General features: G+C 46.0%; 1 long non-coding RNA gene across 20 annotated transcripts in view; it reads left to right on the forward strand.

Moving 5' to 3' along the window:
* The first annotated feature begins 7,674 nt into the window (after positions 1 to 7,674).
* The window catches only part of LOC147347826 (uncharacterized), a 45,482-nt gene continuing 38,188 nt past the window's right edge, over positions 7,675 to 14,968 (forward strand). For 12 of the 20 annotated variants that reach the window (XR_015152584.1, XR_015152601.1, XR_015152603.1 and 9 more), the window contains exon 1: positions 9,005 to 9,556. This is a non-coding gene — a long non-coding RNA (uncharacterized LOC147347826). Of the gene's footprint in view, positions 8,106 to 9,004; positions 9,557 to 14,968 lie in introns of those variants that run through there. The other 8 variants (XR_015152589.1, XR_015152595.1, XR_015152597.1 and 5 more) reach the window with 5 other exon arrangements.

The raw sequence follows: 14,968 nt of genomic DNA on the forward strand, positions 1-14,968 counted from the left end.
AGCCTGGTGGGCTGCCGTCTATGGGGTTGCACAGAGTCGGACACGACTGAAGCGACTTAGCAGCAGCAGCAGCAGCATGGGTTCTTCTGCTGGAAAATGCCTATTTTACACCCATGCAGTCCTATGTAAAACTACAGGAAATTTGCGGCTCCCCCCAAACACGGCCTGTGCGTCCCAGCTGACGACTCCCCGGCTCTGGGTGGGCGTGGGGGGCGGGGGTCCCGGAGGAGCCTGACTTGTGGTGTCAGCGCTGGGACTGTGTGGGAGGCGTTCTAGGAGGAGCCGGGCAGGAAGCGTGTTCACAAGGCGTGGGTCTAGCAAGCACTGCATCAGAGAGAACCAAGGATTCGGGTTTGGGCCCAAACGCCCTGTTCCCAGAAAACGTTAATGCTTTTTGTCCGAACGGGAGGAGGGTAAGTGGTTCCGACTCCCTCCCCCGGGAGGCCTCCTGGTGGCACTGACGATAGAGTAATAAGTAAGTTGTTTGTTGAGGCAGGAACCCTACTGGACAGTTTACACATACTAACCTGGCCCCCGCACGCCGACATCAACGGCACCCCACTCCAGTACTCTTGCCTGGAAAATCCCATGGGCGGAGGAGCCTGGTAGGCTGCAGTCCATGGGCTCTCGAAGAGTCTGACATGACTGAGCGACTTCACTTTCACTTTTTACTTTCATGCATGGGAGAAGGAAATGGCAACCCACTCCAGTGTTCCTGCCTGGAGAATCCCAGGGACGGGGGAGCCTGGTGGGCTGCCGTCTATGGGGTTGCACAGAGTCGGACACGACTGAAGCGACTTAGCAGTAGCAACAGCTCTACTTCCAGGTTCTGGAGCCTCGCCTTTCTTTCCTCCTCTGCCCTCCCCACCCGCATCAGCTATTGATTGGTAAGAGACTTGGGTGACGGGTTTTAATGAATAAGACAGGAGTGATTGGCGATTTGCATACCAATGGATTTCATGCAAACAGGTGCTTTTCGAGTGATTGCAGAATTTATTCCCTTAAATATTTTAAACCCTCTTTTACAGTCTGGTTTTTGACAGTAAAACCTGACACAGGGCAATAAAAAGAAAAAAAAGGAGGCATTTTTTCCCTCCTTTTCTTTCTTATCTGACAAAGGTAAATTTCAACCTAAATTGGTCCCAGTGTTTACCAATTAGAAACAAAGAGACTCAGATTTAACTTGAAAATATTTACACAGTGTTTTTATTTCCAGTCACATAAAGAATACATGTACAGTATGAAGAATTTAGAAAATCAACAAAATTAGAAAGATGAAGACAAAATCAGCTGTGCTATAAGTCTTTCTCTTTACCTATCTGAGTAAAGTTTTTCAGCAAAAGTATATGCATAGCGGTCTTGCTGCTGCTGCTGCTGCTGCTGAGTTGCTTCAGTCGTGTCCGACTCTGTTCGACCCCATAGACGGCAGCCCACCAGCCTCCCCCATCCCTGGGATTCTCCAGGCAAGAACACTGGAGTGGGTTGCCATTTCCTTCTCCAATGCAGGAAAGCGATAAGTGAAAGGGAAGTCGCTCAGTCATGTCTGACTCTTTGCGACCCCATGGACTGCAGCCCACCAGGCTCCTCGGTCCATGGGATTTTCCAGGCAAGAGTACTGGAGTGGGGTGCCAGTGCCTTCTCCGGCATAGCGGTCTTGCTGTTGTGTAAGTTTTTTCACATCTAGTGGTTTGTTGAGACCATTTCCCCACGCCACTAACCATTCTCTGGCAGCAGGGTTTTTATGAATTGTGTGGGGACAGTGCTACATGCTCGTTTGTTTACTGTGCCCCGCTTTTTAAGTGCTTTCTAGTCGTTTGATATTGTAAACAAATGTTCATCCTTGCAGATACATCTAGCGAATATCTAGGATTATTTCTTGCAGTAAAGCGCCTAAAAGTGCGATTACCGTATCCGGGGTCGTGCTCGTGTGAGACCTTTCATCAGGACCTCCTCGCTATCCTCCAGGAAGGAAATCACAGCGGACACACTGCCGGCCTTGGGTTTCTTCACTCCTTTGTGACACTGAAGACTAGGTTTTGAAAATACCTGCTTCTCATCAAAATAAGGCCAAACTGGAGTGCACTCACCTCCCTTTTCTCCCAGGCCAGAGCTGTCTTCTTTCAGTCAGAGGGCCGTTTTCGCCCAGGTTTTGTTTTATTCTGGTAAACTACATGTACCATACGGAGAAGGCAATGGCACCCACTCCAGCACAATTGCCTGGAAAACCCCAGGGACGGAGGAGTCTGGTGGGCCGCAGTCCATGGGGTCGCTAAGAGTCAGACATGACTCAGCGACTTCACTTTCCCTTTTCACTTTCATGCATTGGAGAAGGAAATGGCAACCCACTCCAGTGTTCTTGCCTGGAGAATCCCAGGGACGGGGGAGCCTGGTGGGCTGCTGTCTCTGGGGTCGCACAGAGTCGGACATGACTGAAGCGACTTAGCAGCAGCAGCAGCACACATACCATAAAATCACCCATCTCAGCTTTTTTTAAGTGCAGCTCGGTTGTGACCTGCACGTTCATATTACTCTGCAGCCACCCCCACCGTCCATCAACCTCTTCCATCTTCTCAAACCCAGACTCCATCCTCATTAGACACGAACCCCTCAGCCCCTGCCAGCCCCATTGTACCTTCTGTCTAAGGACCTGAATATTCTAGCAGCCTCCTGGAAGTGGAATCACGCTGTATTTGTCCTTTTGTGACTGACCTGTTTCCCTGAGCATCGTGTCTTCAAGGTTTCTCAAGCACCTGTGTTGAGAATTTCCTTCTCTTTAAGGGATGCAGTGCAATGCTGCATCGCGTGCGTTGACCACACTTTGTCTATCCGTTCATTTGTTGGTGGACGCCTCTGGGCTGCTGTGAATGCTGCTGTTGCAGACTCGGATGTGCACATGCCTCTCCAGGGCCCTGCTTTCCATGTTTTCAGGCGTACGTCTGGACGTGGAACTGATGCGTCGTACGGTAATCCTGTTTTTGATTTTTTTGAGGGCCTGCCATACCGTTTTCCAGCGCAGCTACACCGTTTTACGGCCCCTCAGCAGCACACAGCTGGGAAGGAGGGCCGTGCTTTCTGGTTCACACAGAAGGCACTTCATGGCCCAGCGGCGGCCCAGCATGCACGCAGTCACTTCACGGCCAGAATTCTCGAGACCTGGTCCCCTGCTCAAAGGGACTCCTCGCCTCACAGGACTCCGCACAAACAGCTCTCACCCTCAGCCTCGCACGACTGCCCTGCAGCTTGTCTCACACCCACGACTCATCCGCTCGCTCGCTCGCTCATCTGTGTCAAAGACATTCACTGGGCCTTACACACCGCCAAGCCGCGTTCCAGGCGCTCAGGACACACAGGGGACCCACATAGACTGAGACGTCTGCCTTCGGGGAGAAAGATTACGTTCTCACGGGGAGTTAAGGCAGCCAACAGTGCATACAGTGCGCCCGTTCTCTGGAGTGTGGGGAGGTGGTAAGTTCTAGGCACAAGGCGGGGTGAGGGGGCATGGGCAGGCAAATGTGCTCCAACACGGGAGGCATCATTTATGGAGAAGACCATCCTTTCCCACCGCCCGTTTTCAGCCCTTCCACAGATTTGTCAACGGCTGTCAAAATTGATTTCAGTATACTCATGTTCAAGATAGTGTAGCTACATTTTAAAATCCATCTTCTCTAATGATTGGTTGAAAATATTTTTGTTAATTTCAATTTCAAACCTTCCTTTCGTGTGAACTGGCAGATATGGAAATAGTCACAGAAATCCTTTAAAAATATTCTGTAAGAAATCGATGTTGATAAATCTGAACAGTGTGCCAAAGGTATAGTTCAGGTAACTACCAAATGGAACCTCTGATGTAATAGTATATTCTCTTAGTTTATTCTTTAGTCTTCAAACAAGTCACAACTGTAATTATAGTAAATTATAATTGAAATAAATAACTGAAAATTTAAAAATCTGGACAATCTAAATACAAATAAATTTAAATTATTAAATAATTTAAATCAGTTCAGTTCAGCTGCTCGGTCATGTCCAACTCTTTGAGACCCCATGGACTGCAGCATGCCAGGCTTCCCTGTCCATCACCAGCTCCCAGAGTTTGCTCAAATTCATGTCCATGATGCCATGGAGTCGGTGATGCCATCCAACCATCGCATCCTCTGTCATCCCCTTCTCTTCCTGCCTTCAGTCTTTCTGAACATCAGGGTCTTTTCCAAGGAGTCTGTTCTTTGCATCAGATGGCCAAAGTATTGGAATTTCAGTTTAATTAAATTAATTAATTAATTAATTTCAGCTTTATTTATTTTATTTAAATAAAATAAAATGAAGCTCAATTTTAGTATGGTAACCAAATATATAAACTATTCTGTATGTTAACTAAAATCCGCATTTATCAAGCACCTCCTTCACCTCTCACACTCTTTCACTTCTCTAGAACTTAAGCACCAATCAAAATTCCAAGTCATCTTATAGAATGATGTAATTCAAATAATACAAGTTCTTTTTTTTCTTATAATCACTGTGTTTTCATTGTTCATTTTAAATCTACTATTTAAACACATGAATATGTAGCACCATGGGACATTTAAATAACAATTTTGAATTGTTACAAACTTCCCCTTGAAACAATTCTACTACTGAGACTTTTAAAAAATTGTATAAACAATATAGAATATGGTGTTTATTTTTTTGTCTTTTAAAAGCTTTACAATTGAGGTGTAATCTGCACCCAGTAAAATTCACTCATATTATGCAGGCCTATGAATTTTGACAAAGGTATTTTTTGTGTAACCACCACTACAAAACAAGAACTTAAATCACTATCTTGAGACATTTGCATCCCATGATTATTGCGGCATTATTTGCAACAACCAGGACATGAGAACATCTTAAGTGTCCACTGACAGATGCATGGATTAAAAAATGTGTCATAGATATCAGTCAGCTCAGTTCAGTCTCTCAGTCATATCCGACTCTTTGTGACCCCATGAATCACAGCATGCCAGGCCTCCCTGTCCACCACCAACTCCCGGAGTTCACTCAAACTCATGTCCATTGAGTCGGTGATGCCATCTAGCCATCTCATCCTCTCTCGTCCCCTTCTCCTCCTGCCCCCAATCCCTCCCAGCATCAGGGTCTTTTCCAGTGAGTCAACTCTTCACATCAGGTGGCCAAAGTACTGGAGTTTCAGCTTTAGCATCAGTCCTTCCAATGAACACCCAGGACTGATCTTTAGGATGGACTGGTTTGGACCTCCTTGCAGTCCAAGGGACTCTTAAGAGTCTTCTCCAACACCACAGTTCAAAAGCATCAATTCATCGCCGCTCAGCTTTCTTCACAGTCCAACTCTCACATCCATACATGACCACAGGAAAAACCATAGCCTTGACTAGACGGACCTTTATTGGCAAAGTAATGTCTCTGCTTTTTAATATGCTGTCTAGGTTGGTCATAACTTTCCTTCTAAGGAGTAAGCGTCTTTTAATTTCATGGCTGCAGTCACCATCTGCAGTGATTTTGGAGCCCACAAAAATAAAATCTGACACTGTTTCCACTGTTTCCCCACCTATTTCCCATGAAGTGATGGGACCAGATGCCATGATCTTTGTTTTCTGAATGTTGAATTTTAAGCCAACTTTTTCACTCTCCTCTTTCACTTTCATCAAGAGGCTTTCTAGTTCCTCTTCACTTTCTGCCATAGGGGTGGTGTCATCTGCATATCTGAGGTTATTGATATTTCTCCCGGCAATCTTGATTCCAGCTTGTGCTTCATCCAGCCCAGCATTTCTCATGATGTACTCTGCATATAAGTTAAATAAGCAGGGTGACAATATACAGCCTTGACATACTCCTTTTCCTATTTGGAACCAGTCTGTTGTTCCAAGTCCAGTTCTAGGAGAATATTATTCAGCCATAAAAAGGAGGAAATCCTGCCATTTGCAACAGCATGTTCAAAGCTTGAAGGCTTTGAGTGAAATATGTCAGGCAGAGAAGGGCAATTACTGTGTGATCTCATCTGTTTGTGGAATCTAAAAAAAAAAACCCAAAGTCACAGAAATGGAGAGTAGTTTGGCGGTTGCAGGGCATGGACGGTGGGGGAGTTCATGAAGGTGGCAGAGTCTAGTGCCCAGTTATAAGACGAGTGTGTCTGGGGATGAGGCATAGCGCGGCGACCGCAGTTGCCAGTGCTGCATTGTATGTGTGACATTTGCTAAGAGAGTAAATCTTCAAGCTTCTCACCACACACACACAAGGTGAGGCGATGTATGTGTTAACGGGCCTTATTGTGATGTAATATATATACATATTATCAAATCATCACACTGTATACCTTAAATATACATAACATTGCATGTTAACAATAAAGCTAGGAAAAAGCCCTGAGATCCAGAACAGTCCCAGCAATCCCCCTGCCTAACAAGTTAGTAAACCTTTCTTCCCACCTCCGCCTCTGGCAGTCACCTTGTATAACTTGGTTTTTCCAGGATGTCATGGAAATGAAAACCAGTCTTTGGGTCTGGCTTGTATTTCTCCCAGTGCCTTTGGGGGTCACCCCTGCCTGTGCGTGTATGGGGAGTTCATTTCCCTGCACTGCTGAGTAAGTGTCTGTTGGAGACGTGTATCCCAGTTTATCCACTCTCCACGGGAGACACGGTTGGGTTGTTCCCAGGTTTTGGCAGTTATGAATAAAGCCACTATAAAATTTTATGCATAGGTTTTTCTGTGAATATAAGTTTCTCATTTCAGTTGGGCAGTTTAAACAATGTCATATTTATTTCTGAGTTCATGATATCTTTTGATGAAATAAATGACATCCTAATTTTTGCATATTCAAACTCTTCGTTGCTATAATAGAAAAATACAACTGAGTTCTGTACACTGACAATCTAAGATCATGGCATCTGGTCCCATCACTTCATGGCAAATAGATGGGGGAAGAAGTGGTAACAGTGACAGATTTTATTTTCTTGGGCTCCAAAATCACCGTGGACAGCGACTGCAGCCATGAAATTAAAAGTTGCTTGTTCTTTGGAAGAAAAGCTGTGACAAACCTAGACCACATATTAAAAAGCAGAGACATCACTTTGCTGACAAAGGTCTGTGTAATCAAAGCTATGGTTTTTCCAGTAGTCATGTCTGGATGTGAGAGCTGGACCATAAGGAAGGCTGAGCGCCGAAGGATTGATGCTTTTGAACTGTTGTATCGGAGAAGACTCTTGAGAGTCCCTTGGACTGAAAGGAGATCCAACCAGTCCATCAGTCTGGAAATCAGTCCTGAATATTCATTGGAAGGACTGATGCTGAAGCTGAAGCTTCAATACTTTGGACACTTGTTGGGAAGAACCGACTCACTGGAACAGACCTTGATGCTGGGAAAGATTGAAGGCGGGAGGAGAAGGGGACGACAGAGGATGAGATGGTTGGATGGCATCACCGACACGATGCACATGAGTTTGAGCAAGCTCTGAGGAATGGCGAAGGATAAGGAAGCCTGGCGTGCTGCAGTCCATGGGGTTGCAAAGAGCCGGACATAACTGAGTGACTGAACAACAACAATCTGTCCAAAAAATTTGCAAAGTTTGTTCTTTAATTGTAATAATTTAACCTAAGTTCATCTAGAGCTTTTCTGTTTAAAATGTTTGCTGCAAATTCCATTTTCTAAATTAAGGAAGTTCTCTTCTATCTTTAATTTGCTAAGATTTTTTCTTTTCACTTTTAATTTACATGAAGAATATTGATTTTTTTTTCTCCAAGCACTGCTCAGAAGTTGCAGGCGCTAAGAAAGGAAAGAGTTGAATTCATTTCGATTGGAGCTTTTTGTTTGTTTTTTATTTCTGTAGTTGCTATGTAAATACAATAGGTCAAGAGAGTTTAAGACACTGGCCAAAGAGTGGCAGAGAGAAATGGTAGCATGGGATTAGAACTGGGTAGGAGGCGAAAAGGCGTGAGGGCGGGAAGGGGGAGAGGCGTCGGTGGTGATGCGGGAGCAGACACGGGTCAGAGGACTGAAGGAGCCTGGAGTCAGAGGACGAAGCAGGGAGAAGAGCTGACGGCAGCCAGGGCCCTGCTGGACTACGCTCTACGAATGGTCGGACGCCTGGGCCCTGCTCTGGGTCAGTTACTCGAGACTCTTGGAGGCGCCGGGCACAGGCGCTCGGGGCCCGGTGGTTGCAGCTGCAGCGGGCGGGGGAACCGGCCCTGGAAGGTGGATGTGGGGGCTCCCAGGGGCAGGACGAGGAAGGCGGGGTGCAGAGGTGACAGTGCATGGCTGATGCGGCGGGATGGGGCAGGGCAAGGAAGGCGACAGGGCGGGCTGGGCGGGCGGCCACCACTCCCATCTGTCGCCGGATGCGTGCAGGCGCCTGAGAGGAAGGGGAGGAGGGGGCGGTCTTGGAGGGGCGAGGGGAAGGGAGCCGGCACTGGAAGATGATGATAGCAGCAGAAGCTTTTGCAAAGTGTATTTGCAAAGTGGTCTGGAAAGAACAGCGTAGCTTGAGGGTGGCTTCGACTCGGGGAGACAGCAGCCTCGCGGAGGCGGCTGCGGGGAAGCAGGTGCGGGAGCAGACAGGGGCCTCCTTAAGGTCGCGCAGCCCCGGAACCATTTGGAAAACATCCGCCAGTTTTGTCAGAGCGATTGCCACGTAGGTAGAGTTGGGGAGTGATGGTGTTTCCGTGTAGACACTGGCCGCTGGACAGTTTAGGGCTTTACCAGGGAGCCCGCCCCGTGAAGGCCCAAGATCCTGTGGATTTTGTGCACTCATTTTACCCCTGGCTGTCATTATGTTCCATTTGCCTTAAATCCATTACTGTTTTCAAATTTTATTTTATCTGGGATTATGTGTACTTTTCTAAGCTGCCTGAAACATGGGTTTGGTATGGGGTGCGTGATAAATAAATCATACAAAAGGATTTCTTGCAGAATGAATCATTACCAACTTCTTTCCAATAGCCAATTCTCCCTTGTGTATTTAACACACAATCCTGTTTATACATTACTTTCTCGAAACACATTCATTATAGGAGATGAACGTATTTTGGTTTGATCTACTTTTTCTTGTATAAGTAAGGGAACATTTCGAATCAAGGAAGAAGTTAAATTTATATGACCTCAGTGTTGCAAGAGTGACCTCTGAGATGTTGGTAGCACAGAGCGGCTTTGGTTCCGATTCCTTGTGCCTTGTCCGTCAGGTTGTTTATTCACTTTGCCAAAACGTGCAAAGCAGGACTGTTTCTAAAGCGACTGAGAAGGACTCACACGGCAGGTCCAGCACCCAGCCGTGGCACAGCCGCACGCACAGCCGACAGAGCATAGAAAACCGAGCAAGTTTAGGAAGTTGGCCTTTGATGCTGACGGAGAACTGAAGACAGACCTGGTGCCTGGACATGTGTAGCTTGGGCATTCTGCCGCGCTGATTGTTAACTGTTTCTGATGAGATGAGCAGAAGAAATAGAACAGGTTGGTTAAGGGCCTGGGCTCTGGGGCCGGTCCTTACCAATCTTTCTAAGTAAGCCTCTGTTTTATCATCTGCGACGTGGAGACAGCAGTTGCATCTGCCTCATGCAGGTGGGTGAGAATTAAACAAGATGATGCATTCGAGGCAGGAAGCATACTGCCTGGCACACACTGTAAACTGTTTATAGATGTTAATGTGAAAAAATCGGCTTTCACTTTGCTCTTACTTACACTATGGTGCTATTCTAATCCTATGCATTTATACGTCTCTTTCTAAATGAAGTAATTCCTTAAGGATGGAGACTTTCCCTGTTACATCCAACTGTGCCAAATACAGGAGACTCTGGCAGATTAATCTGGTTCTGGATCTTTCTCTCTTAACAAATGTCAGAGGTTTGTCTGAGCCAACATGCTTAAAGAAACGCACCAGGAAACCGCCTGTAACGTGGAACCCTCCGTGTGATTTCGTAGACCCATCTGCCTTTCTCTGTTCGTCAGTTGCCTTTTTAGTTCACAGATTTATACACTGCTTTCCTGATTACTAGAGCATAGGAGTGTTTTGGATGTTACTAGTGTGTTTCCAAAGCCAACTTAAAAAAATTGTTTTACTTTATTTTCAGTTGTGAAGTACTTGGGGAAGCAGAATATGCCTCTGTAATTTCTGCAGGAGCACTTTCTCTTGCTGTTTTCAATGCCTTTGGGGATTGATGGTGGTGCCTGGCTGGTGCACATGTGAATATTTTTTTCCTCCTTCTTAATAGAATGTTCCACTGGGAGATCTTCTAATTTTCAGGACTTGTGGGGCTTTAGTTTTGTTTTTCTCTGTCAGAAAAACGTAATCATCAAATCCCAAAGCAGAAGCGTGAGAAACCGAGCAAAGACCCTCAGAGGGGCCCTGAAGCCGGAGCGTGACGCCCAGGCCTGATTCCCACTCCATAACCAAACGTTGCGTGGCTTCTGGCCTCCCACCTTAATACTGACCACTCCAAGCTTCCTGGGAGAATGCTGTCTGTAAGGACTGAGTCAGCTGGTGTGTGCAGTGTGGTTCTCAGGCTCAGAACCAAAGCAGGCTTGTGGGGAGGGGGCTGATTTAACTAGTGAAGAACACAACTTCCTGAAACCCTTTCTCTTCATTCAAGAATAGGTGTGGAGATGGATGTTCTTTCTAAAGTAAAAACCCACGTTGTTAAGAAAGCCTGCTCCAGCATCGGGCCTATTTCTCTCGATTTTCCTAGTACATCCTCAGTCACCTTCAAGGACACTTTGCATCACAGAATTTACCTGAATTCTGAATCCTAGCAAATATTTTGACTGTGGGCTTGATTTACGGCATCTGTTTTGTTAACTGTAGTCTCTTGTGAATTTTTAAAAGTAATATTTCATGCTGTCGGTTTTATCAAAAGATTTCATAGCTCACCGAATTTACTCACACTGACTTTTCATATTTATTTCTTAAATTGAAAGAGTCATACATACATATGCTTAAAAAAATAAGCGATGTAAAAGAAGTGGTAAAAAGTATCAGTAGAAACAAACCTTTCTTCCACTCCAGGTTTCCAACCCTCCAAGGCTTCCTCCAAAGAGATAGCCATAGTTACCAATTAGCTCTGTATCTTTCTGGAATTTTCCATTTATGCACAAATCTACATGTATGTATGGGGCTTCCCTGGTGGCTCAGCGGTAAAGAATCTGCCTGACAATGCAGGAGACTCGGGTTCAATCTCTGGGTTGGAAAGAAGCGGCCCCTCCAGTATTGCCTAGAGAATCCCATGGACAGAGCAGCCTGACAAGCTATGGTCCATAGGGTCACCAAGAGTCAGGTATGACTGAGAGCGACTCAGCACACACACAGGACGTTTGGAACAGGCACCCATTTGTGTTTTTGCCTCCTGCGCTCCTGTTCAGGCCAGCCACAGCTGCCATGCCTGGGACAGGCCTCCTGTCCTGGGAACACCTCCCAGTAACAGCATTTTCCTCCCCGGCATTCCCGAGCCCTGTGATCCCCTAATTAGACCTTCTTCCCTTTGGCTCTAGCTTCGCCCAATGGATCAAAGGCAGGTATTCCTGGGACTCTTGTGTTCTTGTTCATCGTGGCCTCAGTACCAGCGAATTTCTCAGATCCTTGTCTGGAACAAGTGCAGCTGGTGTAGGAAGTTGGCCAAATTGGGTGCCCTGGGAATGGGGGTGAGGGTGTGAAGAAATAGAAAGGAGAAGTGGGCGCCCCGTTCAGCTCACTTACCAATTATTTTCCATAGAAACGTCTGTCTTCCCTGAATCCCTCTGGGAAGATAACTCCACAAACAAAGACGAGGCCAGGGAAGCTTTCTTTTCCGTGTTTTATACACTCAGGGGAGTCCTGGCCAATGACAACAGCCTACACATTCCAGTCTGAGCCAGAGTCCCTCCACGCTGCGAGGACACCAGACGGCAAGAAGGACCTCTTTGATAATCTGATAAAAGTGATGACTATTTCTGAAAACAATGAGCAAATGCTAACAACCTGTGCACCACAGCAAGGCTATTGTTTGTGTATTAACGCTCGTCTGTTGTTGTTTGGGTGCTAAGCCATGTCCGACTCTTTGTGGCCCCATGGAGTGCAGCACACCAGGCTTCCCGGTCCTTCACCGTCTCCCGGAGCTTGCTGAAACTCATGTCGATGAGTTGGTGATGCCATCCAACCATCTCATCTTCTGTCGTCCCCTTCTCCTCCTGCCTTCAATCTTTCCCAGCATCAGGGTCTATTCCAATGATTCGGCCACCTTCACATCAGGTGGCCAAGCTACTGGAGTTTCAGCTTCAGCAACAGTCCTTCCCGTGAATATTCAGGGTTGATTTCCTTTAGGATTGACTGGTTTTCCTTGCAGTCCAAAGGACTCCCAAGAGTCTTCTCCAGCACCACAGTTCGAAAGACTCAGTTCTTCTGCTTATTAGGCAGTTATTCTGTGTTGGGCACTGGGTCAAACAGCTCTGCATACTTACCTCATTTTACTTAAACCTTACAATAGCACCTGTGAGGTAGGTGTTGCCACCCTCCATTTACAGACAAAAGACCAAAGATTCGGAGAGTTTAATATGCACAAGGGAGCCAAGGATAAAGTTGGGTTTGAATCCAACTCAAGACCAAGAGCTCCCATTGGAAGGTATCTCTGACCCACCAAGGTTGGTGGAGGACCAGGCTTGGGACGAGTCTATGCAGGGTCTCGTGCATGTAGACAGGAGAGCTAGGAACACCCGCATGAGCACACTGCCCTCCTGGGCGGAGGTGGCCTGAACGGGCCATGCCGAAACATACATACCTAGAAGGGCCGAACACAGAGCACCAAGTGTGCTCAGAGTCACCAAGAGCAGAAGGCAGGAGGGAGAGTTGGCGGCTTCATGTGAGCACGGGATGTGGAAATAGTAGTTGATGTTACTGAGTGCTGATCACAGGTGAAGCAGTGATCTAAGGACACTACATGCTGTAACTCACTTAATCCTCAAAATAATTGTATGAGGGCACTAGTTCTCAGTCACTCAGTCGTGTCCAACTCTGCAACCCCACAGACTGTAGCCCACCAGGCTCCTCTGTCCATGGGATTCTCCAGGCAAGAATAATACTGGAGTGAGGTGCTGTGCCCTCCTCCAGGGGATCTTTCCCACCCAGGGATCGAACCCCCATCTCTTATGTCTCCTGCATTGGCAGGTGGGTTCTTTACCACTAGAGCCACCTGGGAAGCCCCTCTGAGGAAGGATTAATACTATTATTATAAACTGAGCGATGGAGTTAGGACGGGTCATGGTGGGGAGTTCTGACAAAACGTGGTCCACTGGAGTAGGGAATGGCAAACCACTTCCGTATTCTTGCCTTGAGAACCATATGAACAGTGTGAAAAGGCAAAAAGATACAACACTGAAAGATGACTTCACCAGGTCGGTAGGTGCCCAATATGCTACTGGAGATCAATGGAGAAATAACTCCAGAAAGAATGAAGAGACGGAGCCAAAGCAAAAACAACACCCAGTTGTATGTGACTGGTGATGGAAGCAAGGTCCGATGCTGTAAAGAGCAATATTGCATAGGAACCTGGAATGTCAGGTCCATGAATCAAGGCAAACTGGAAGTGGCCAAACAGGAGATGGCAAGTGTGAACATCGACATTTTAGGAATCAGAAAACTAAAATGGACTGGAATGGGTGAATTTAACTCAGAGGACAATTGTATCTACTACTGTGGGCAAGAATCCTTTAGAAGAAGTGGAGTAGCCATCATAGTCAACAAGAGTCTGAAATGCAATACTTGGATGCAATCTCAAAAACAACCTCTGTTCCTTTCCAAGGCAAACCATTCAATATTACAGTAATCCAAGTCTATGCCCCAAACATGAATGCTGAAGAAGCTGAATGGTTCTATGAAAACCTACAAGACCTTTTAGAACTAACACCCCCAAAAGATGTCCTTTTTGTTATAGAGGACTGGAATACAAAAGTAAGAAGTCAAGAAACACCTGGAGTAACAGGCAAATTTGGCCTTGGAGTACAGAATGAAGCAGGCAAGGGCTAAAAGAGTTTTGCCAAGAGAACGCACTGGTCATAGCAAACACCCTCTTCCAACAACACAAGAGAAGACTCTACACATGGACATCACCAGATGGTCAGCACAAAAATCAGATTGATTATCTTTGTAGCCAAAGATGGAGAAGCTCTACACAGTCAGCAGAAACAAGACCGGGAGCTGACTGTGGCTCAGATCTTGAACTCCTTATTGCCAAATTCAGACTTAAATTGAAGAAAGTAGGGAAAACCACTAGACCATTCAGGTATGACCTAAATCAAATCCCTTATGACTATACAGTGGAAGTGAGAAATAGATTCACTGGATTAGATCTGATAGACCGAGTACCTGAAGAACTATGGACGGAGATTCGTGACATTGTACAGGAGACAGGGATCAAAGCCATCCCCAAGAAAAAGAAACACAAAAAGGCAAAATGGCTGTCTGAGGAGGCCTTACAAATAGCCATGAAAAGAAGAGAAGTAAAAGGCAAAGGAGAAAAGGAAAGATATACTCATTTGAATGAAGAGTTCCAAAGAATAGCAAGGAGAGATAAGAAAGTCTTCCTCAGTGATCAGTGCAAAGAAACAGAAGAAAACAACAGAATGGGAAAGACTAGAGATCTCTTCAAGAAAATTAGAGATACCAAGGGAACATTTCATGCAAAGATGAGCACAATTAAAGACAGAAACAGTATGGACCTAACAGAAGCAGAAGATGTTAAGAAGAGGTGGCGAGAATACACAGAAGAACTGTACAAAAAAGATCTTCATGACCCACATAATCATGATGGTATGATCACTCACTTAGAGCCAGACATCCTGCAATGCGAAGTCAAGTGGGCCTTAGGAAGCATCACTATGGACAAAGCTAGAGAAGGTGATGGAATTCCAGTTGAGCTATTTCAAATCCTAAAAGATGATGCTGTGAAAGTGCTGCACTCAATATGCCAGCAAATTTGGAAAACTCAGCAGAGGCCACAGGACTGGAAG

This window comes from Bos grunniens, chromosome 23 (assembly GCF_055505025.1).
Source record: "Bos grunniens cultivar Pamir isolate PY7600 chromosome 23, Bosgru_T2T1.0, whole genome shotgun sequence".
NCBI classification, from domain to species: Eukaryota; Metazoa; Chordata; class Mammalia; order Artiodactyla; family Bovidae; genus Bos; species Bos grunniens.